General features: G+C 39.0%; 1 pseudogene; it reads right to left on the minus strand.

The window, feature by feature from the left end:
• Positions 1-1,101: 1,101 nt before the first annotated feature.
• Positions 1,102-23,402, minus strand: LOC134433367 (synaptonemal complex protein 1-like; annotated as a pseudogene).
• Positions 23,403-23,942: the final 540 nt, after the last annotated feature.

Here is a 23,942-nt window from a genome sequence, read left to right on the forward strand (position 1 = left end):
CCAAAATGTCCCTGCACCCAGGCCCTTTGCAATAAACCCCAAATCCCAAAATGTCCCTGCACCCAGGCCCTTTGCAATAAACCCCAAGTTCCACGACCTGGCTGCAGTGATCTCTCATCTCCATGTGTCCCGACCCTGCTACCCCCATCAATCCTACACTGGGACAGGGGGAGAAACCCCCACAGCCCCCAGCGATGGGCAGGGGGCTCAGGGCTCGGGGATTAAGATGTACTTGTAGTTTTCTTGTTATGTCTAGGCTCTGAAGCAGGGTTTGTCATTGTTGTGAAACCAAGATTTGTCAGGACCCAGGACATCCCTCTGGCTGTCCTGAGCAGCCCAGACCCCTGCCAGGGGGCTCAGAGACCCTGGCACAGACCCCAGAATGCCCCTGTGGTTTTGATTATGACCCATGGAGCAAGTTACCAACCTTCTATGAAGATCAGCAAGCCACAACAGTTTAGGTAGCATATTAGTGAAGCTATTACGGGGTGAAAAAGTAGATTTTGGGGTTTCTGGTATGGGGGTTCACGGGGCAAGATGGAGGGAACTGTGTGTGTCCAGCTTTCTCCTTCTTCTTCTGCTGTGATGGTGGCACTTACAGATTGGTTTAGAGTAGAAGCTCACTGTCTAACATAGATGATAGATATTGGAAAGTAATTGTAATCATTGTACACGTAGTTTGTAGTATAAAGACATAACACTGCCCTGGGGGAGGCAGAATGCCTCAGACTGTCCTGCTGAGCTGACCTTAGCAGGGCAGGAGAAAATTTTTTACAGATAAGATAAATGAAACAACCTTGAGACTGAGAAATGAAGAGCCCTGACTCCTTCTTCAAGCGCCGGGCTGGGAAAAGAGACTTTGGAACTTTTCTCAGGGTCACTCTGACCAGCCAGAGACCCTGACACAGATTAATCAAGTATTAATACAGAAATAGATGTTCTAATCTATCCTTGCACTTCTGCAGGTCCTAGGAAGGCTGGTGGATGATTTCTGTCTGTGTTCAAATATTTAAAGCAACAACAAATAGTTCCACACTTTATATTTCAGATAAAGAATTTAATGGCATCTTAACATTGTTTTCACAATCTTATAATGTGCATATTTTACTCCTTGTGAAGCTGAAATCTTTTTAAATACAAATAATTCTACTGAAATTTTAGAAGTTTCAAAACCATTTTAACATACTGAAAACAAAACAGTCTAAAAAGACAGGTCTAACAGCCATTAAAATGCAGGAAAAAGCAAGAGGACTTCATGTAAAAGAACATTCATTTAACAGCTACATTTCTTCCACTAAGTATTTATGTGTTAAGAAAAACAGAGCAAATGTAAAAGAACAGAAGTTTTTAAAACCAGAGTTTATAATGCCAGAAACAGCTTTGAAACAACTTTTTATGTAGTTCTATTTATTTCAAAATTTAAAATTGGCTCATTTTTGTCCCAACATTTTGAATTATTAAACACACTGAATATGACAGAAAAAAGCAACAAATTCCTAACTCTGAGAGAAGAACAACCGTGCAAGCAAGGCCACAGCACTGGGCATTTCTGCACTTAAGTCAAAGAGCTTTACAGCATCTTTAATTTTCCTTTTCCTGTCCATTTTGGAGAGCGCAGTCCAGCCTGCCTCGCACATTCTCCTCATGGTTTTGAGTTTCAGAGCAGAGCCTGGAGATTTCACACTGCATGGAGCTGGGCTCTGGGAAGGAAAATAAAGCCATCCTTTTGTTTCTGTAAACAATCTGATTAACTGCTTGCTTTAATCTTAGGAAAGGCTAACATACCTTTTTTGGTGCTGTGGAATGTAACTGTGAAGCTTGTGGATAATCTTTGTACAAATTTTTAAATGTTTCTTCTTCCGAGACTATGCTCTATATGATTAAAAGTTGAAATTTAAATTAAAAGTTACGTAGTCACACTATATTAAAATTACTTTTTCTTTCCGCCTAAAGATATTAAATTATGAAAAAGAAAAGTTGTCATTATGAGGCATAACAGTTCAATAAAAAGAATGTTAATTATGTACATACAACTACGATTCCAGAAAGAACCAATAAATTAAAATATACAGATAAATATTGGCTGGAATGTGGAAGCCCAAAGTCTTTATTTCCATTCTCAGCCCCAGCAGTGAGCACAAAGAGCTGCTCAGCACATGATTTGTTCTCTGACTCTTACCAGGAGGTCAGTGTGCTCAGAGCTGTCCGACTCAGTGTCCAGCTGCACAAGCACTTTCTGCTTTTTCCTGCTGCTCTGCTCTGCAGGCAGGTTTGTGCTTCTTCCACTCTGCATTTTATCCACTGGAGGAGTCTTTATAACACATGTCTAGGAAAGAAAATGTTTCTATTTTTAGATCATATTTTATAGGGTAAATATGGAATCTAAAGCCAAAATCAGGACCCAGTTTACAGTCTGAATGTCCAAGAATTCACCTGAGAGAAATGGTGGAACTCTTCTCTTTCCATCCAAACAAGGAGTAAAGACCCAAACAAAGTGGGGTGGGATGGAAATATCATGTTTTATTCTATTTTTGTTGCCAAATGAGGAGAATGAAGGGGAAGCTATGGAAGAGCTGAGTTTCGTGGCATATTGTATTTAAGTTCTCCATGCTTATCTGCAGAAATTCAGATTATTCTGAACTGTAGCCACTACATTGGACTCTATCAAACATCAAAGAAAATGGGAACAAACAAAACTGCAGGAAAAGGCTTTCAGAGAAAGATTGATAGCTATATCAAGATTGGTGTTACTTAAAATAGTTTTTTCATTAGAAGTTAAACAGAGAAGCATTGAATGGTCTAGTGCAGTCCTTTTTTAGACAGATAACATCAAAATGGTGCTGGATTCCATTGTTCCAATGTGAAAACCACAAGTGAACTCCTGACAGGAAGAAGGGTGAGTTCTGCAGTCAGGACTACTTTGACCATTTTTACAGCTATATCAGCTTTTTTCTCGACCATAGAGGAAATGTGCCTTTACAAATGGACACTTGTAAGCCTAAGTAAAACAATTCTAGAGACATAAAAAATCAGCAACTGAGCAAGAAAAATTACACACTGGGAGCCCTTCCAGAAACTGCTGTCTAATATCTCCATGGAATGGTGTGACCCTTTAAAATCCCTTCTTATCCCGGGGTGAAAAAAAAATAAATCATCTACAGAGAAGTAAGAAACACAGGCAGAAAAATGCAACAAGAAAAATTCACTGTTAGGAGTTACAAAACTTCAATTTTGGACTGTCCAAGGGACTTCCTGTTCTGAAGAACACATTTTTTATTTTTACTTTTATTTTTTTTAATTTTAGGAATATAATTTGGAGACTTTCTATTTTTTACATGAATAGATTCACTGTATAGATCTAAAAAAGGTTTAGGAGTCCCAGGAACATAAGTTTGTATTTTCTATAATTTAAAAAGTTTGAAGTCAAAAGCATTCCAATGTCTTTTGTTGAATGCAAATAAATTCTCATGGCACTTCAATTGATTCTACACATAAAAACACTCCCAAATTCTAAAAGCAATTAAAAAGTTAAAGTTACCTTGTGTTTCTTTTCACTTTCAGCAATCATACTGCCAGAGTGCTCTTTTACAAGATTCTCCTACAAAGAGTTATGTGACAGCAAGGAAATATTGATTTGAATTCAGTTGTTAAAAATCTTCTTGATGTAATGACAGAGCACAGTCTATAATCACAGACTGTTACAAAGTTCACACAAAAATATGACCAGGTTTGGTACAACCTCAGCATTCAAAAGTCACTGAAAAAAAACTCTGCAGTTTAGGGAACTTTTTTGCTTTAGCTAGTTAAAATTACCAAAAATAAGGGAGAGTTTTGTTTTGTTGTTTGTTTATTTATATATAATCTATAATCACAGACTGTTACAAAGTTCACACAAATCTATGACCAGATTTAGCACAAGCCCAGCATTCCAAAGTCACTGTTTTTCTGTTCAGTTTCATTTCTTACCCAACTCCTCCCACAGCACAAGCCCAGGCCACACCTGTCACCCCCAGTGCTCAGGGAATAAAAAACTCCACCTTTTCTTCCATTTCTGCTTTCAGTTGTTCCTTAAGGGAGGACAGTTCCCTTTTCAAACATGACAGCTCATTTTCCTAAAAAACAATTAAATAAAGGACAGGGTTAACTATGCACAGCCCAGAAAAAGGAAAACAGTCCCAAGTGAGGCAGTAATTAACAGGGACACTCATTAGATACACAAGATAATTCTATGTGCTTTTCAGCCTGATACTTGAAGCTTTGCTTTAGCTTGTTTAACAAAGACTGAAGCACTGTAAGAAACAGGTACTTGATCAGAAGTGTTCAAGGTAATACCTTATAACCCTTGGGAGAGCAGGGGTGAGAGGGCACAGTCTAAATATTTAAAACAGAAGTTTCCTAATCAAAATGGGAAGTCAGAACATGACACACTATCTGGAAGAGCAGACACAAACACACTGCTACTGCAATTTATTTTCAGAAACATTTTGAGTTTTTAGTGCCCAGAATAAGATCTGTTGCAGCAGGTTGGGTGGCACTGCTACTGGTAAAAATTCAAACCACACTGGAAAAGTTCCCAGAGAACTGTCTTGGTGGGAAAGACCCCAGAGCACAGCAGGAAAAGGAACTCTCTAAGCAAACTCAAAAAAGATTTTAGAAGTCACAGAGTGACTGAAGATCACATCTTTTGTCTCTCTGTGCTGTCTGTGGGCAAGAGAGAGGGACTGGGAAAAAAGATGTTTTAAAGGTTTATTTTAATTCTCATTACTCACTTTTAATTCTATTAATAATTATTATTTTATACTATTTAAGTTTCAATGTGCTTTACCCTCAAAGTGTTTTCCCCTAATCCTTATCTGAACTCAGTCCTTGAATTTTTCTTTCCCCTCCTCTGCTCAACTACAGCAGAGAAAAATGACTGAATGTTTTTTTGTGTGTGTGCCTGGCACTTAGCCAGTATAAAACCCCTACACAGGGACATCAGCCCCTTCACTGAATTATTGACCATTGCAAAGTGCTCCTTACCAGGGCTCTTTCTGATGAGAACTGCTTTTGCTGTTTCATTTTATATACTTTTAACTCTGCATCTTTTTCTTCAACCATTTTATCATATTCATTCTGTGTTAAAAAAACCAAACCAACAACAAACTCGAAACATGTGACTAAATGTTGCAATTATAGAGTTATCCAGCCTTAAAACATTTTTTTCAAACCAGGCCCTTAAGATTCAGAAAGAAAAGATTCATTGATGCTTCTGCAGAAACTGTAAAACAGGAAATGCTCAATTCAAGTATTATTTTGTGGACTGGCAGAGAGTGCTTTATTTCTGTGCAGCAATATCTGCTCAGCGCTAAGAGCCAGCTGTGCTATCTTTATTAATGCATCTGCTAAAGATATTGCAAAATGAGGAATAGAAAGGTAAACTAAAATGTGTCAGGCTAAACTGCTGACAGTCACTAGGTAACCTCTGAGAAAGAGCCAAACTGATACTGAAATATATTGCATTCACATGGTATCAAAGGAAGCCTGAATTGAAAAAAAATATAAAAATCCCAGAAGTTTAGATGAATGGAATTTATCTGCCCATAGGAATGTGTTCATAATCTTCAAATGAATTTGATTTTAGATGATGCAAAGTACAGCATGTGTTCAGCTTCCTTTTCCCAGACTCAGGCCTGTTTCTGCTTTTGAAAGGTCATTAACGTGGTGTCACAAGTTATAAACATGGTATTGACATGGTATCACACTTTGCAAACCACAGCAAGCAGGAAAATCTCTGACCTTGTGCTTTTCCATCAGTGCCACCATCTCAGTTATCTTGTGCTGACATCTGGCATCAGTTTCTCTCTGTATCATTGCAGTTTCCTCACAAAGCAACCTCATCTTTTCTACCTGTCAGTAATAAATTGCATTTAATTCATCAACACAATAATATATTTCTTTTAAATCTTAATTTCTTCTTCTCCCTGTGGGTGCAAAGTTTGCAGTCCCACTTGAGCTTCATTTGCTTTTAAGATCCCTTTCCAATCCCTCATCTTTTCTGCAGATTGTTAACATGGGCAAGATCAAAGGTACATCCATGGCAGGCAAGCTCACTGCAAACCAAAAGGCCATTTCAAGCCCTCTGCCCTAATATTTCTTAGCATTGCCTTAAAAAAAGTGTGGGCGGAAAAATCCTAATGTGGGAGACGTTATAATCTAATTTAACTGGGCTGACTTTATACCAAGGGTGGAATTTCTTTGAACTATATCTTGAAAGAAAGAATTTTTAATGGAGTTCTCATTTTCAAAGACATATTCAAATACTTCAACCTAAACATCTAATGTACTAAAGCTTTGCTCAAAGGGATTCACAACAAGTTCCATTTATATCTGAAAAGTAAGAGCAAGAACTCTGGCCAATAAAGTTTCATAAAAACATTTTAAATTAAAAAAAATTAAATTGCAGTAAAATTTAACACCTCTCACCTCTTCACGAAGTTTATTTTCATTCACTTTTCTTGTTTCTATGTCTTTTTGATAGATGTCAACTTCTTCCTTATGTTGCTTGTTCATATTTTCCATCTCTAACTGCAATTTATTCACCTTTGGAGAAAGTAGAATTGCTGCTGTTATTTGTTTAGGAATTACTATGTTGATGATTTTTTTCTTACCTCTTATTTTTGAGCACAAACACACAACACATTGTTACTTTTCAGGTTAATGATTCAAGTGTTTCCTATTTAAAGTTCAGCTTTTTTTAATAAAGAGTTGAACTTTGGCCTGAAGTGAGTTAGAAAATACTCAAAGGAGCAATGGCAACAGCACAATGGGGAAGACTGCCCTAAGCAGTCACCCTAAATGCTGTGAATGCCTTGGAAAAAACAAATACAGATGGAGATTTTATTCCCTCTCTTGTAAATCTGTATCAGATTTTCACAGGTTTTATGGTACATTTTCCTCCCAGCTGTTCATTTTGATTTTTTCCTTTTAAGTTTATCCTTACAGTTTTTCCTTTTAAGTTTATCATATGAACATCCTCAAAAACTTCACTTTTCTTCATGTGCAGTACCCAAAGCTGGACACAATATTCCCATCAGAGGGATTGCCACTGCAGAACACATTTAAAGAACAGACTAAAAAGAGTTAGATATATATATATATATATATATATATATATATATATATAGATAGATATATATATATATATATGTCTTTTAAATGCTTTTCTGTTACAATGAGGTTGCTGAATCCTGTTCAGTCCACTATCAACAAAAGAAAAAAAAAGTAAGGAACAGATTAAAAACACAATCAATTGCAATGTGAATCCATCTCTTAAATGTCCAATAGTCAGTGCCCAATGATTAAAAATGGAAGCATCTTCTAAAAACTATGAGATCATTCCTGAAAAGTCTGTATCCCAGATCCAAAAACCAGTTCAGAATGTATTTAATAAGTATTATCATTATTTACAGTGGGACTTAAAAACACTCACCTCATCTTCTACATGATGTTATTTAAACCTATCTTCCCTTCATAAGTATTGCTTTTCTTGCTTTCTGCAGTAATTTTCTTTTTCAGCACCTTATTCTGTTGAAATTAAACAAAACAAGCACTGTACCTTAATAAATTAATAGAATTATGTCATGGTTTAACTGCATCAAGAAATTCCAGCTTTCATCGGGCAAATACCTCTCAGCTGTTGTGCAGCTCAGGTTCCAGAACAATTCTTCAAACAAATGAATGTTCAGCTAATTTCTGTGATAATTACTGTTTCTTTATGACCTTCAGAAAGGCTCCTCCTGAGCAGCAGCAGGGAATAACAAATGAGGTGCAGAATGGGAATTAAAACTAAGACGCTGCTGACAGAAGGTGTGAAGATGTTCATGACCAAAACCACAAGTTATTTATTTTTACAGTGAAGTTACTACAGTTTGTGCCATGCAGAATTCTTTTCTACTAGTGGTAACTGAGATACTCATTACAAGTACATAAATAACACTATGCACTAAATGAAAAAGAGTAGAAGTTTATTAAAGATACTATTTTTGTAATTGTTTTTTTCAAATTAAGGCTCATTTAACAAATTAAGTGATCCCTAAGATGACTCCCTAGTTTGCTCAGGGTTGGGATAAGAAAGGAGAATTTTTAAATTACATAGGTGTATCTAAAGACATCACAGCAGACACAAACCTGCTGAAAAGCAACCCAAACTATAATGTGTTTATGTATTTGTGACATTTAAAATCTCAACACACCTCCTGCTGCAACTCTTCAATGCATTTGGTTTTATTTTCCATCTGTTTCTTTAAATTATTAATCTGAAAGAGATATTTCAGACATGAATTAGTAAGTTCTACAAATGGCTCCCTATGTGAGCAATTCCTGTAGATGTTCTCAAACCTGCCCTTGCACCAGTCTGGTTTGTTCCAATGGGACTCAAACACCAGCTGACATGTTAGAATAATCAGAGTTTTAGCCATAAAGTACCATAAGATGTTAATTAATAGCAGTGAACCAGTTCTTTAGTGGTTATGGAGTTAAGAAAGAAGAAGAAAAAAACCCCAAGATCTTCACAATTTAAAAAATGCACTTGTATGAAGTTCCCTACATCCATGAAAAAATGAATTTTCCCAATTATTTTCTAGAATCTTCAATGGCTTTTCCTTTCTTGAAATTTCATTTTCAGTTCTCTTAACCTGAAATTAAATTGCAAATCTTTGACTTTTACAATGAAATTTTGAAATTTGCTAAAAACCCCAGGTTGCTTTGAACCAATAGAAAGAAAAGTAAAGTGTTTGAATCTATTTAAGCTCAAACTCACACTACATAAAAAAAGCTAATCCAGAGCCCATCCATCACTGAGTGGGTATATGAAAAAACAAAAGCAGGTTATCTGTTTGCCTGAAAACAAACAAATCTTTAATATTAAACTTCCAGCACAGAGTGAACATCCCAGTGACTGTGCTTGTCTTTTGAAATACCAGGGCTCACATGTGGACACACAAGGGCACAGCTGGCAGCAGCTGGGAAAGAAGAAACCTCTGGCAGAGATCACATCCCCCAGGCAGAGCTTTGCAGAAAAAACCCCAACAAAGATTTTACATTGAATGCTGCCCTGCAGGTTCTGTAAGATATTTTCATGACACAGGACATACATTTTCTTCTCTTTCATCCAGTGTACTTTTCATCTCTTCACCTGGCTTTGCCATTTTCTCCTTCAAAGACTCCAGTTCATTTCTAAGTGCCAAATTAACAAGCATTAGTAAATATTTCCTTATTGCCTTTAACTTATTTTCAGTACTTCTAATAAACCCATATTTTATTTTCTGAAAAGAGCTGCTAATGTTGATGGGAACTTCATAACCTGCTCAACGAAAATGTTCTTAAAATGCAGCAACATGCCCTGTAAGTCAATATGTGAACTGTCCATACTTCTTTTAAGTAGGAAAAGATGTTCCAGGAACCCAAGGAAAATACATCCTGACCTGGACTATTGCAATGCAGCTGTGAAACATGGGAGCTGCCTGTCTGTTGAACTGGGGAGGATACAGAGAGTAACTCTGATCCAGTTTTGCCTTGTCACATTTAATCCATAACCTTCAGTTTCCATTTTAATTTCTTTCACACCTGAGATGTCTAATGCAAAACAAGACAGCTCCTACCGTGTAATACAAAATGATGGCAAACATTGTTCCTGCAGCCATTGGTATTTCTAATCTGAGACAATTTGTACTTGGCCAACAGCAATTCTGAATAGTTTCTGTTTAACTATGTAATCTAGAAAAACATTAATCAAAAAATCCCAGAAAGCAGCATTTGAACAGAACAAACTGAGTCTACTTCCTTGAACAATATCAGTTATTATTATTTGTTTTTACTTGCCTTAGCTGGCTATTTGCCTCTTCTAGGTTTTCAACTAACTGCTTTGTATTTTCTTCTTCTTTCTTACTATCCTAAATAAAGACCCACGTGTCAGCAAAGAAATAAAATTCAAAGTGACTTCTTAAAAAATTCAAATACATCCAGAGCACACTGACCTGCCTTGTTCAGAAGTGTAATATACTTCCTTTCCAATTCAAATACAAAAAATAGCTCAGGTACTCTACAGACCCAAGTCATGTTGCAGCTCATCATCTAATTTGTGAAACTGAGTCATTTGTCAAATTGAGTGTTGTCCTTTCAAGAAAGCTGGAAGTTTACAACTTGCCTCTTGTTGTTCTTGCAGCTTCTGGAGTTCTGCAGCCACAGCATTTTTCTCTTGTGCTGTTTGTTCTTTCTCTAGTGAAAGCTTACTGAGATACACTGTTAGCTGTTCATTCTTTAACCTAATTTAAACCAAATGGCCAAGAGGAATAAGAAGATGCATTTTGAATCTCCTTTTAAATTAAACTTACCCATTATCAAGTGTTATTCCATGCTGAAAAAAAGTCCAGGCCTTTATCTACAAATATAAGCTTTGCAGCAGAGTCAAAGAGATGTAAAAAGGGGACAGAAGAAGGAAAGAAACTCAGAGTCAACTTTTATATAAATATAATGGTTAGTGAAGGTGATGTAGTTCAAAGCAAGATTAGCAATGAATTCAGAAACTTGCTCTTCTTGTTAAATAAGTCAGAGAGATACGGAACAACTACATATGCCATAGAATACATACAAATAGAGAAAGTGGAATTTAGAAATGTAAGTATATAATTAATGGCACATATGTGGTTCAAAACTTCCATTAGAAAACAATCATAGTTCATTTCACTGTGGATTAAAGCAACTTCTATATTACACCAAAACTAATCCAATATTATATTTTCAAAATGGTCATACGCCTCTTGTTCAAGATCTGTTTTCAGAGTCACAAGCTGCTTTAAATAATCTTGTTCCTTCTCAGCTGTAAATGTCAGCTGTGCTTTCAAATCCTGCAATTCTTTCTGCAAAATGGAAAGGAAGAGTTTTCAGTATCCATGTGCAAACTCCAACTGCTGGAGGTTTTTAGACGTGAGCTAAGAGCACAAGGCTTTCAGAAGAACCCAACAACATCCATGCCATGGATTATCCAGATTGAATCTTTCCAGTCTCTGCTGGGATCTGGAAGTGGTGTGAGACAGTGGACTGTGACACCGGTGCTGTTCATGTCTGTCCCCTGCTGTGAGTTTCATTACCTGGGCTGCACAATTAGGGTGGGACCCTGCTCTGGGTGCTGTTTCTTATGTATAAACTTGAATCCAAGTCATGATGTGTAACTTCACTATTTCTAAAAACATGTTACTGTTGCCCTGCTTCAGACCTCTCTCATCTGGAGAGCATTTTCATTTATCTCTCCACATTTTTCTCTCTCTGCATATTTTCTACAGTAGCCTCAAGATTCTTCTTCAATAAAAGTCCTCCAATTTACCCATTTTAGAAAATGAGTGAAACTCAGTTCAGAACATTCAATGCACAGATTATAACAACAAGCAGACACAGTAAAATGCACACATGATTTCAGACTATCTTAACTTTAGTTGATATGGATTCTTGTTAGACTTGTAAATATAAAATCATAATGAAAATAAACCTCTGTTAAGAGTGTATTTCATATAGCTTAGACTGCTGTGACAGAAAATGGGCCTGTGTCACAGCACAGCAGGGTTCACAGAGGCCAGAGTTAATTACCTTCCTGGAAGGAAGAAAAAATGAGAAAACTTTTTATCCAGAGGGAGTGGCCTTTGAATGGGCATGAACAAAGAAGGAAATAACCAAAAAAATTGATAAGGAAAACCAAAAACATGGGAGACAAGAAAAACCAAAAGCACAGGAGACAAGAAAAACAGAGGCAATAAAGAAGTTCTTCAAAGAAAACACTGAAATTGTATGTGAGAAAGTTTAGTAGAAATGTTAAGGTTGACTAGATGGAGTTTATTTAAGGCATTTAAGATACTTAAAAAGCAAGAGGAATTTCATATGAAGAGCAAATGCCATGAGATTAATAAAATGAACATTTACCAGAGTTTCTGACAGCTCTTCAAGTTGCACTTCTTTATCACATTTCACTTTAGTCATCTCTTCTACAGCACAAGGAATGTAAAATGAATGGAACATAAATGATTTTTCATATTTAGCAGGCAGTATAAAACATTTACCCTTTTGCAATACCCAGTTCTCAAAACTTGTTGGATTAAGTTAAGAAACTGAAAAGCTAATTTATGACTTAATCTAAATGTAGACTTGAGGAAATGATTCAGACATTAGCAAATCTATATCTGAAGAGAAACTAAATATTTACCCTAAATAAAATTTAGAGCCCATTATGTTTTCCACAAATATAGCTTCAAATAAACCATGGACTGTAAGACTAGAGTATTCTCCAAGTATTGATGCACCTGCATTGTTCCAGAAAAAAAATCTGAACTGCTGAAGGTATCAGATGGATATGCTGAGAAAGGAAACCAGTTGTTACTAACTTCGAGATGGTTTCTATGTGCACATCCACAATTCTGGGATTTTTTACAAGTTCTCAACGGCAAGACAGAGCGCTTACTCTGGGGACTAAGGAGCACATCCCTAGAAACCACAGGGTATCAAATTGATGATATTTAAAGACAATCCCTGCCAGCATCATTCCACTTCCAGCATGGGGAGGGTCACAGAAACCTCCATGGGAGGGTTTTATCTCTGCTGCAGAAGTCACTCTTGGCACCTGCAGTGCTGCTGCTCTGAGCTGCAAACCAAAATTACCTCCAGAGGAATTCATGCATGAATGGTCTGACTATTGGAGCTGTGCACAGCACTGCCCTTTGGCTGCTGCCAGCACCAACGACCCCCAAAGAAAAGGGATCAGCTGAGTAAAAATAAATCCAGGCATTCCTGACAGGTACAGGTACTGTAAAATCACTTCCCAACTACCAGAGACAGTCAATTTCCAGACAACAGCAGAAAACATTTTTATTACTGCCCAGCTCATTTTCTGGCTTTCTACAAGCCTTACCCAGTTCAGCAGATTTATTCTGGAGCTCCAAGGTAAGTAGCTTTGAATCATCTTCAGATTTCTTTAATCTAAGAAAATGGTAAATTAAAAACCCCAAATGTAGAGTACAAAGCACTGCATTTGAAACTTCAAGGACAATAAGACAAAGTCTTAGCACAAGCACTTTAAGAACATTTACCTTTCAACAGGCAGATAATATATCTGCCTGCAACACATATCAAATTTCACTTGTACAACCTCAGAACAGTAGACATAAAAGTAAACAAATATATACGTACAGAAATCTGTATTTCTTAAAGAGAGAATTGTGAAAATTGGAGGGGGCAAAAATTTACTTTTTATACAGTATCAACTATCACAAACAAAAAAAAATTACATTAAGCTCTCTGCATTTAGACCACTGTGGGGAAAAAACCTCCAAATTTTAGCTTCATTTCCAATTGTTCTTGGTTTTGTCATAGACTGCAACCTGTAAGATCGCTCTTGGAATTTAAACTCATTCATTTACCTATTTTGCTCTTCTTGCAGCAAGCTTTTCAAATTGGCAACAGAAGTCTCAAACTCCTCTGTCAGGGCTGCAAGCAAAGCCTTCATTTTTTTACATTCTTCCTCCTGCTCTTCCTTTTCTCCAGTGACCTGAATTAATGTTTTCACTGTAGTCTGGAATTCAGTTTCCAAGTTCTTCTGAGCAACCTTCAAGACATGATATCATTTCTAAACATGCTTTGCAACAAACAGCTACAGCTGTTTCATGTCTAAAGTATCCATAATTATTTATGCAAATACTCATCCAATCTATTTCTACTGTAAAACTATAAGCAAGGGGTACCTCTGCCTTTTGCAATGAAATTTTAGCCTCTTCCAGCTCTGCCCTCAAATGTTCTTTACTGACTTGGGACTCCTTTAACATTTCTTCATTATGTACTAAACAAAAAAAGATGTTTATATTTTTAAAATAGGATATTTACTAAAAAATGCTGCTAAAAATGGAAAATTACATACATTTAAAGAATTTAACAGAGACCAATGGTACTGACATCATATACTATGAAGTAATATATCAAATTTGAATATGGATGGCTTAAAAATATTGAAAATCAAGTTCTGAAAAGTGTCCTCAGTGACATCTGCCCGACTGTACATTTGCAAAACTGAAGCAACATATTTTCCCCTTGCAATTTTCAAAAGCTCTCACTGCTTGACTCACCCTAAAAACTGCCCTGCCAGTCCTGCTCCCACATGAGCAGCTCCTGTTCCAAACAAAAATAAGGCCTTCAAGGCCCCAAAATTCTGCTGCCAATCAGCAACAGAATAAGACTATCATGGCCCTGTTTCCTATGCTTCTATAAACAATTACATATAATAAATAAACAATCATAAACAATTACATTTCAATTCTAGAAACAATTCCATTTAAACACAGCAGGCAGAACTCTTACATTTTGCTTCCATTAAGTCAGCAATCTTATTTTGTGACGTCTGCAGCTGAGCTTTGATGTCTTTTATGACATCATCTTTTTCATCTCTCTGTATGGCAAGAGCTGAAATCTAGAAAAATGCAAGAAATATCATAATGAAGTCTGGAAAATTGACAGATATTAATTTTCATTTGTACTCTAGGTATGGTAAGCAGCCATTTTGCTGTCATTCAAGTTAGATTAGATAGATAGATTAGATTAGATTAGATAGATAGATAGATAGATAGATAAGATGAGATAGATAAGATGAGATAGATAAGATGAGATAGATAGATAGATAGATAGATAGATAGATAGATAGATAGATAGATAGATAGATAGATAGATAGATAATATTTGTCTAGATATAATCTTAGCCAAATATTGATCAAGTCACATTACTCTAAACAAAAAAGTTCTCCAATTCAAAATCAAACCATAAATTCCAGTAGACTAAAGGTACTGAAACATCACTAAACTTAGCAGAATTTGACTTAAATGCAGCTTCAGATGTTATTTTGTCTTTTTTAGTAATACCCAGAAAGATTTCTTGGCTCTTGCATTGCCCCTTTAGGCACAAATAAAGCTCTACATGTTAGATGGTAAAATGAGCAAACCTGCTTTTCCTTTTGACTGACTTCCAGTTTGCATTCTTTCTCAAACTTGTCCACTTTTTCTGCTTCTTCCTTTACTTTAGAGATACAGTAACATCCATAGTTAACATTCTAGCTGAAATGTACTCCAAGTTCCAGTTTAAGATTGCCTGGAATTGTACAGCTGTACCATTTGTTTCCCAAGAGTAATTGTTGAGGCAATGCTTGATTTTATAATCAAAATACAAACAGAAAAGAGCATGTGAAAATGAAACAGGAACATAGCAGGCTATACATACAGAGAGAGAGCATTTAGCTAAAGTTTCTGTAGCTATACACTAGTGCATTGTCATTTAAATAAACAAACTATGGGAAGTAAGTATTGATCTCTAGACTGCACTTCACAGACAAAACTTCAATTTTGAGTGACTGTTTGAGAAATAAAGTTCCAGCTTTGGCCCATTGGAACAGCAACAGAAGGGGCCAGGCAGTGACCAAAGGCAGCATGAATAAAAGAAGGGTCCCAGTGTCTCAGTGTGAGCTGCTCACCATTCCAATCCTTCACATTTCTCTGCCCTCACACTGCATGTGTAACACAAGCTATGAAGTACAAAACTGAGCCAGCTGCATAAACACAATAAACAGAATTCTCACATTTGAAACTCATTTCCAATCTGTTGTTCTCTGCTTGCACACGAAGCTCTTCAAATGCCACTGTCATTCTCTAAAAACAAAATTTTATATTTGAAGTTCAATACTGGAAACCCTGGAACTTCTCCAGGGGCTGCTGCCCACCTCAGCCATTCTGAGGAACCAGCAGGGAGGTAAAACAGAGCCCAAAAAGAAGCCAGAAGTTGTGGCAGTGACCCAGCACTAAGCACACATCCCACAGATCACAGGATCTACATCCCACACACTGCTGCACCTTCTCCATTGAATGTGTTTGATAAAACACAAAAATAATTCTTGAAAAGGGATTGAAAACCCAACTTCCTGCATCACACATGACATGATACCCACACAGGATGGATAAAAACAGTATCCCAACATAAACATGGAACTCAGCTCAGCTCACATAACTCACATTCCTTTCATCAAGCTTGCTCACTTACTTCTACGTTGCTCGAAGTTCCTCATACAATTGTATTGTTGCTTCCTTTTCCTGTTCATCTATCAAAGCCAGAACATATGAGACAGTTTTTCTTTTGAACAAGAATGCCAGTTTCCCAAGTCATAATCAGCATAATGAGATAAAAAAGGAATTATCAGCTCCATTCTTATTAAATAAGTCATTATGAAACATGGTGCCAGAAGTTACAGAATCTAGGGAAAATGTGTATTTCATTGAAACACTGAGCAAGCTCAGCTTTTAAATTTCCTTCCTAAGATATTTTTTTCTGTGAAAAGTGTAATTCTAGATCAGTTTACGTGACCATATTAATTATTATAGTATTAATGCTGTTTAATAATAATGTATCATAACTGTTAGTATTGATAAACTGTAATCTAGGGTTTAGCACTGAATTTCTTCCTATCTGCAGATACCTCTAACCACAGAGCTGTCATTATAAAATTGCAACACTCCACATCCATATTTTCCTTCTTTCCTTTCACTTTTGTAATTGATACTCTTTTTTCCTAAGAAAACAATTTAAAAGAGAACAGTAAAAGAAACAGCTATCAAAAAAGAACAGTACATCTATATACAATTGTTTCTAGAATTAAGGCTAAAAAGAATAGACATTTCTTAGTATCCAGGATCAAGTTAGTAAAATTCTAATTATCATAATAACAATTCAAAATTGCATATAAAGTAGAATTTCCAATCAAGAACATATTTAAAACCTCAAGAATTTAAACTTCAATAAGTTATCCAACTGACTTGGCTTGTTGAGTTTCATGAGAAGAATTCCAGTTACTCATTACACCTTGGGGTTCAGACCCTTTTTCCCCACAAATGTGTGATGGCTGAAAACAGGAAATGTCAGCTCTGGAAATCCCAGAGTGCTGGGAATTCAGAGTAGATTCTACTGCCTAAAACCAGGCATGAAGTGTCACTTCTCATGTCTGAATATATTCCCAGAGTGTGGCTGGGACTGCAAAGCTTCAATGGGCTGGGCAGCCTTGGGGAGCCCTGCCCTGCCCTGCAGTGGCTGCCAGTGCCAGTCGGGGCTGTGGGCACTGCCTCAAACCTGGAGCACTGTTTGGGCACCCAAAGAGCTCCCAGGCTGGCAACCTTGCAGCAAACAATCTCACTGCCTTCAAAAGCCCTCTGCATTTAGCACTACAAACCACAAGTCTGTTAGACCTGGGGCTTCATTTCCAATTTTGTGAGCCACTTAAAATTCACTTTTCACTCTGAGAGCCACATCCAGTCAATCTCAGCTGGAGAACTTTTCTGAACAGCACGAGAAATTTCTTCTTCTTTCTTCTGTTTGTGAATTTAGAGCAAGCTAGAAGCACATTTACTCTGATAAATAAAAACTAAAAAAGCATTTACATTTGCTGGTCTTCTCTGTGAAGTGAGTACAGGTTTCCTTGAGCAGATTACACAGATGCCTCGAAGCAGCAGCTCTAAAGGAGGGAAAAATATCATGTTTGCACAGGAGTGCACAGTGCTTTGTGTACCTAAGGAGTAACAATGGAAATGACCTTCAAACTTTAACAGCTGCATAAAACTGCCCACATGGAAACTGATTATTTCCACCACAAAAATATATCCTTGGTTCTATTACTTACTCTTTCAAGATCTTTATTGTCACATATCTCATCTTCCAGTTTCAAATGGAGTTTTTCATTTTCAAACTGATTTCATAGGGAACAAATGCAAAAAGACGTTATTGAAAAATATATTAGAAATGCACTTTGACTTCTCAAATCCCTCATGAAAAAGTCATTTGGGGCATCCGTAGACAGAAATCTGTTTTATCTGGTATTACATGCTGAGTCATCTTTTGCATGAAAGATGTAATAATTAATGAACAATAATTTACCAGCAAATGAGACACTGACAGGTATATTCTTCATACACACCCTCACACAGGACAGGTGCTTGCAACTTCTCAAAATAATCATTTTCTCAAGGCACAAACCAAACTGCAACAGTCTTTAATATTTAATTGTATCAATAATAGTGTCATACTGAATCAGGAAGCACTGAACTTCATCTGTTCAATGTACACTATACAATACTGGCCTGCAGTCCTTGAATGGCTTTATTCTGTGCTTCAATAATCTTTCTGTTCTCTTGGAGTTTTCTTTCTTTCTGGTTTAGTTCCGTTTCCACAGTCAGTTTCCACTGCTTGATCTTCTCAGCCTCTTTGTAGAGTTTTGAGAACAATTCATTCATTGTTTCTGGATTCTAATAAAACAGGTTCCACAATTTAATCTCGAATACTATCTAATTAATAAGATATAATATGTAATTAATACTGTTGTAGATAATGTATTTATCTCTTAGAAACATCACAAGAGTAATATTTTTCTACAGATGGTGATATAAGCTTAGATATGATCAGGAGCCCAAGTTTAAATCTTTGTGCCTCCTCTGTGTATGTATCAAAAGGCATTACAGAGCACATAGGAGAAACAATGAAATATCCCAAACCCCCTTCAGACATCACCAAATATATGGGCTTAAAGACACAGATAACTGCAGTCCACCAAAATCAATAAATGTTTTGCCAGAATTATCAGTGAAGCCAGAATTCCTTCTAGCAGGCTCTTCACACATTTCTGTCCTCTCCTTCTGACAGACACTGCTGAGTTAAGTAAAAGCAGCTTCAGAGACTTTGCCCAGGAGTACTTGTGATATTGCCATGAACACACACAGAATCACAGAATCACAGAATCACAGAATAATGAGGCTGGAAGAGACCTCTCAGTTCACTGAGTCCAACCTATGCCCTGACACCTCAACTACAGCACCAAGTGCCATGTCCAGGCTTTTTTTAAACACATCCAGAGATGGTGATTCTACCACCTCCCTGGGAAGAGCATTCCAGTGCTTCATTATTCTTTTGGTGAAAATTTTTTCCTAATATCCAACCTATCCCTTCCCTGCTGTAGCTTGAGACTGTGTCCTCTGGTTCTGTCAGTGCTGCCCAGTGGAAGAGACCAACCCCACCTGGCTCCAACCTCCCTGCAGGAAGCTGTAGAGAGCAATAAGGTCACCCCTGAGTCTCCTCTTCTCCAGGCTAAACAGCCCCAGCTCCTTCAGACGTTCCTCACAGGGCTTGTGTTCCAAACCCCTCACCAGCCTTGCTGCCCTCCTCTGGATGTGCTCAAGCATATCAATGTCCTTCCTAAGCTGAGGGCCCAGAACTGGACACAGCACTCAAGGTGCAGCCTCAGCAGTGCCCATACAGGGGCAGAATGAGCTCCCTGCTCCTGCTGGCCACACCATTCCTGACCCAGGCCAGGAGCCATTGGCCTTCTTGCCCACCAGGGCACACTGCTGGCTCATGTTCAACCAGCTGTCACCAGCACTCCCAGGGCCCTTTCTGCCTGAGCACTGTCCAGCCACACTGTCCCCAGCTTGGAACGTTGTAGGGGACTTCTGTGGCCAAAATGTGGAACTCAGCACTTGGACTGATTAAACTTCATGCTGCTGGACTCTGCCCATCCATCCCACTGATCTAAGTCTCTCTGCAGAGCCCTCCTTCCTTCCAAGAGATCAACACAAGCTCCCAGCTTAGTGTCCTCTGCAAATTTACTGATGAAGGACTCGATGCCCTCATCCATGTCGTCTGTAAAAATATTGAACAGAACTGGTCCCAGTACAGCCCGGAGGGACAGCACTGGTGCCTGGCTGCCAGCTGGATGCAGCACCATTCACCATCACTCTCTGGCCTGGCCATGCAGCCAGTTCTGAGCCCAGCACAGAGTGCTCCTGTCCCAGCCATGGCTGCAGCTTCTCCAGGAGTGTGCTGTGGGAGAGAGTGCCAAAGGCCTTGCTGGAGCCCAGGTACACAACACCCACAGCCTTTCCTGCATGCAACAGGCGGTCACCTGTTCACAGAAGGAGCCCAGGTTGGTCAGACATGACCCACCCTTGGTAAAGCCCTGCTGGCTGGGTCTGATAGCCCGGCCATGCTGGGAGTGCTGTGTGATAGCACTCAGTAGGAACTGCTCCATTATCTCACCTGGCACTGAGGCCAGGCTGATTGGCCTGGAATTACCAGGATCCTCCTTCCTACCTTTTCTGTACATGGGTGTCACACTGGCCAGTGTCCAATCATCTGGAACCTCACAGTGAGCCACAACTCCTGATAAATGATGGAGAGAGGCTTGGCAAGCTCATCTGCCAGCTCCCTCATCACCCTGGCATGGATCCCATCTGGACCCAGGGATTTATAAATATCCAAGTGTCCCAGCAGTGCTCTGCTCACACACGGAGCAGGAAGGAAAACCACCACCCCTGTGCCCTTAGAACACCTTGAAAGTGCCCTACAAGCAGTGCTGGGCCAGTGGTCGAGGCAGGGAGAGCAACACAGGAGCCCCAAGGGCCCTTTGGTTCACTTACAACAGCCCCAAACAACATCTTTGTTTTGGCTGCATCACAGTTTTGTTACAGTCCTGATGGTACTTTAATAGCTTAGGATTAAAAAAGTCTAAAAAGTTGACAGGGATATGAAAATCAGCAGGGAGAGCACAAGAAATGTGCTTTATTTTGTGGTAGCAAACAGTGTTCTGTAGCTGCAAAGTACAGAAGCTATTGCAAAAAAAATGAGCTGTACTGAATTGTGTTACAGCAGAGATCTGCTGGTAAAGACACTGTGAAAAGAATCCAGTATTTGAGGAAACCACTGAATTCATTGTTTTACAGATAAAATAAAGCCAGAATAAAGGCAATTGGGATAATCCACTTCAGTTTTCCAAAGAATACTCTGACTTCAACCCTTCTGCCCCTCAACAGAATATTCAGAACCAGTTCCACAAGGATACTTAAGTGTTTAAATCTTACTCTAATTAAAGCTCATAGGCTTTGCAGACACTTCAAACAAAGAAAAAAACAACAACAATATTGCAATCACCTTAATTTTTAAAGATTAATTTCCAGGCATGATCACTAAATCACAAGTATCTCCTCTAAGTGATTCAGCTTTAAACAGGAGACAGAAAACATTATTCCCTTCTGACTACTTCCTTTAGCCCTCAAATATCTACTGAATAATGCTTTAGGCACTGTTTGGGAACAAATTCAAAAGACCCCAAGGAATGAGATGTGCAGAGCTGATACTTAGCTGACCTCTTCATCTACTTCAGAGCAAAGTTTCACTTGCTGTCAAATTGTATCTGAAACATGAAGAGATTTTGATCAATTTATTTCTAAAAAAAGTAACAGTGAAACTGTATTTAACAGTTACAGATATGAAACTGTGGGACTACTCATGAAAATTAAAACTTGACAATATATACAAATCTAAAGAAGGTGCATGGCAAATATTCCAATCGTACCTGAATCAGTGATTTCGCCACAGCTCAACACATCGAATGGCAATTTAAAGTCATCATCTGAGCGCCTGTTAAAACTCTGCACAAATTTAAGAATTTTTAGTTTCTTAGTTTCTTATGGGTAAATTTGTAAAGAGGAATTATAAAATCCTGGGGAAAAAAATCCCTACAGATGATGTGAAAATAGAATTGTCATTAATAAAACAGCTGCCTACAATTTTCAAAGCCGAGGGGATTGGTAATGGCTTTGGAACTCACTTCTTACTTCCCAGTGGTTGATCAAACTGTTGGTGTCCTGCAGTTTGATTTACAGACTGTGGCCAAAGGGGAGCTTTCAATGCAGGGAACTCAGCAGCTCCTGCCTGTCTGGGCATTGCTGCATGGCAAAGGACTCAAGGAGACAAATTACTTTTTTGAAGACCAGTAGTTGATATTTCTTTGCTTTACTTCCAAGGGCACTTCTAAACCATATCTGATTATGTTTCAGCATGAAAATACCCTTTTACAAGGTTTTTAAGTCACAGAAGTTCATCCTGTAAACAGCTAACTCATCTGCTGTCAGAATATCTCATCCCTAATCTCAAAATATTTCATTAGGAGCTTCCACATGAAAAAATAACTTGTTGAATTCCCATAACTCAGCATGGGGACAGAACATTTTCACTGCACACCTGATCCGATGAGACCAAGACACCAATGCCAGTGCGAGCATCTGAGTGGGGCCTGTGGGAATCCATAAAATCAGAAGGGTTTGGGAAAGCTGCAAAAGGCAGGCCTCAGAGAGAGCAGAACTGTGATTAGAGCCAAGCAGCAGCCATGAGATAGGTCAGCAGAAAAATTATGTAAAAAGTAGAAAAGCAAGGACAAATAGAACAATGGTCTGTGTATTAACGCTTGGCTAGAACAACTCCCTAAGTTACGGAAAAGTTCATCTAGCAAGGTATTAGGAAGTTTTAAGCTTAATAATGGAGCTCTGTGCATTGTGTTTTAAGGCTTACAAGCAGGTATTGTATTCAAAATAAGCAAGCATTGTTTTAACCAAAGGTATGTGTGCTTATTGTGGTTGGATAGAACTACTGTCAGTGTGCTTTTGCTTTGTGTGATTGGTCAAAAAACTTTTCAAGTAAGTTGTACCATTAAGTTCTTGGTCGGCTGCCTGGGATGTGAGCTGCTGGCATCTTCCCATTGTCATAACCATGTAATGAGACTGATGCTGGAAAATAAAACAGCTCAAGGCAGTTCCTCAGCAGTCCTGTCCCGTTGGTGATTTGATAAGAGACCCCGGCCAGCGATAGAGCCCTGCTCGCTCTCTGGGCTGAATTACCCACAGCAAACGTAGACTTACAGCACAGAGCGGATGCTCCAGAAGATTATTCCTTTCAGTTTTGATAGAAAACAACAACAAAAGTCTTTAAAATTCAAACCGAAGATGTCTGTGCATGTGCCACTCTAGGCACACGCAGAGAAATGAGTCCAGTGCAGGAGCCGTCCCAACCCATGCAGGGGCAGGTGTGTGTCTGCTCCAGCTCGGGACAAGGGGACAGGTGTGTGTGTGTGTGCTCCAGCCCGGGGCTCTTTGGGGGCAAGGGGCAGGTGTGTGCGTGCTCCAGCCCGGGGCTGTGCCGGGACAAGGGGCAGGTGTGTGTTTGTGCTCCAGCTCGGGGCTGTGCCCATGCAAGGGGCAGGTGTGTGTGTGCTCCAGCCCGGGGCTCTGCCGGGGCACTCCCCGGGCCCAGCACTGTCCCCGTGTCCCCGGGGAAGGGCCCCTGCGCTTTCCCCCCGTCCCCTCCTCAGCCGCGGCCTCCAGAGCAGCACAGCCCGAGGGGGCGGCCGGGGTGTGTGTGGTATGGACCGCCCTCAGCGGCCCCGCGGCCGAGCGCTCACCTGGGATCTGCCCGCAGACACCTGCCCAGCGCTCAGGCGCGGCGGCCTGAACAATTTAAAGCGGTTTTCCTTCTCCATGGCTCCGATAAAAGAGCGGGCGGGGCGGCCCCAGCGCCCGGCGGCCGCTGAGGGCGGGCGCGAAGGGCGGGAAGCGGCAGCGGCCCCTCAGCGCGGCAGAGCTCTGAGGGGAAGGGAGGGGTCCCGCCTGCACAGGGAATAACTGGGGGAGCCCGCTCCTGCTGTGGGAAAAATGCGTGTTTTGTGATTGCCTTTTCGCAAATATTAAAATGAATATTATATGTGTTGTGTCAGAAAGTTATGCTGTATTAATTTTCTTAAGTAGTGTGTTAAATCTAGTTTTAGGGTCTAACATAATGTTAAAATCGAAACTAGAGATACTTTTTTAAAAGAAAGGACTTGCAGCGAGATAGCCACCACAGGACATCTAAAACAGGCTATTGCTTTTAAGGGTTAATCCTCTGTAAAGTGTGTCCTTTTTCAGGCTTATGCTGCCCAGAAGAAGTTACCCAGACGTCCATAACACTTTGTTTCTATTATCTCCTATTATCCTAATCCACATTGTCCAAATTATTAATACTCTAATTATAAAAGTATCTT

The sequence above is a fragment of the Melospiza melodia genome, unplaced genomic scaffold, assembly GCF_035770615.1.
Source record: "Melospiza melodia melodia isolate bMelMel2 unplaced genomic scaffold, bMelMel2.pri scaffold_18, whole genome shotgun sequence".
NCBI lineage: Eukaryota > Metazoa > Chordata > Aves > Passeriformes > Passerellidae > Melospiza > Melospiza melodia.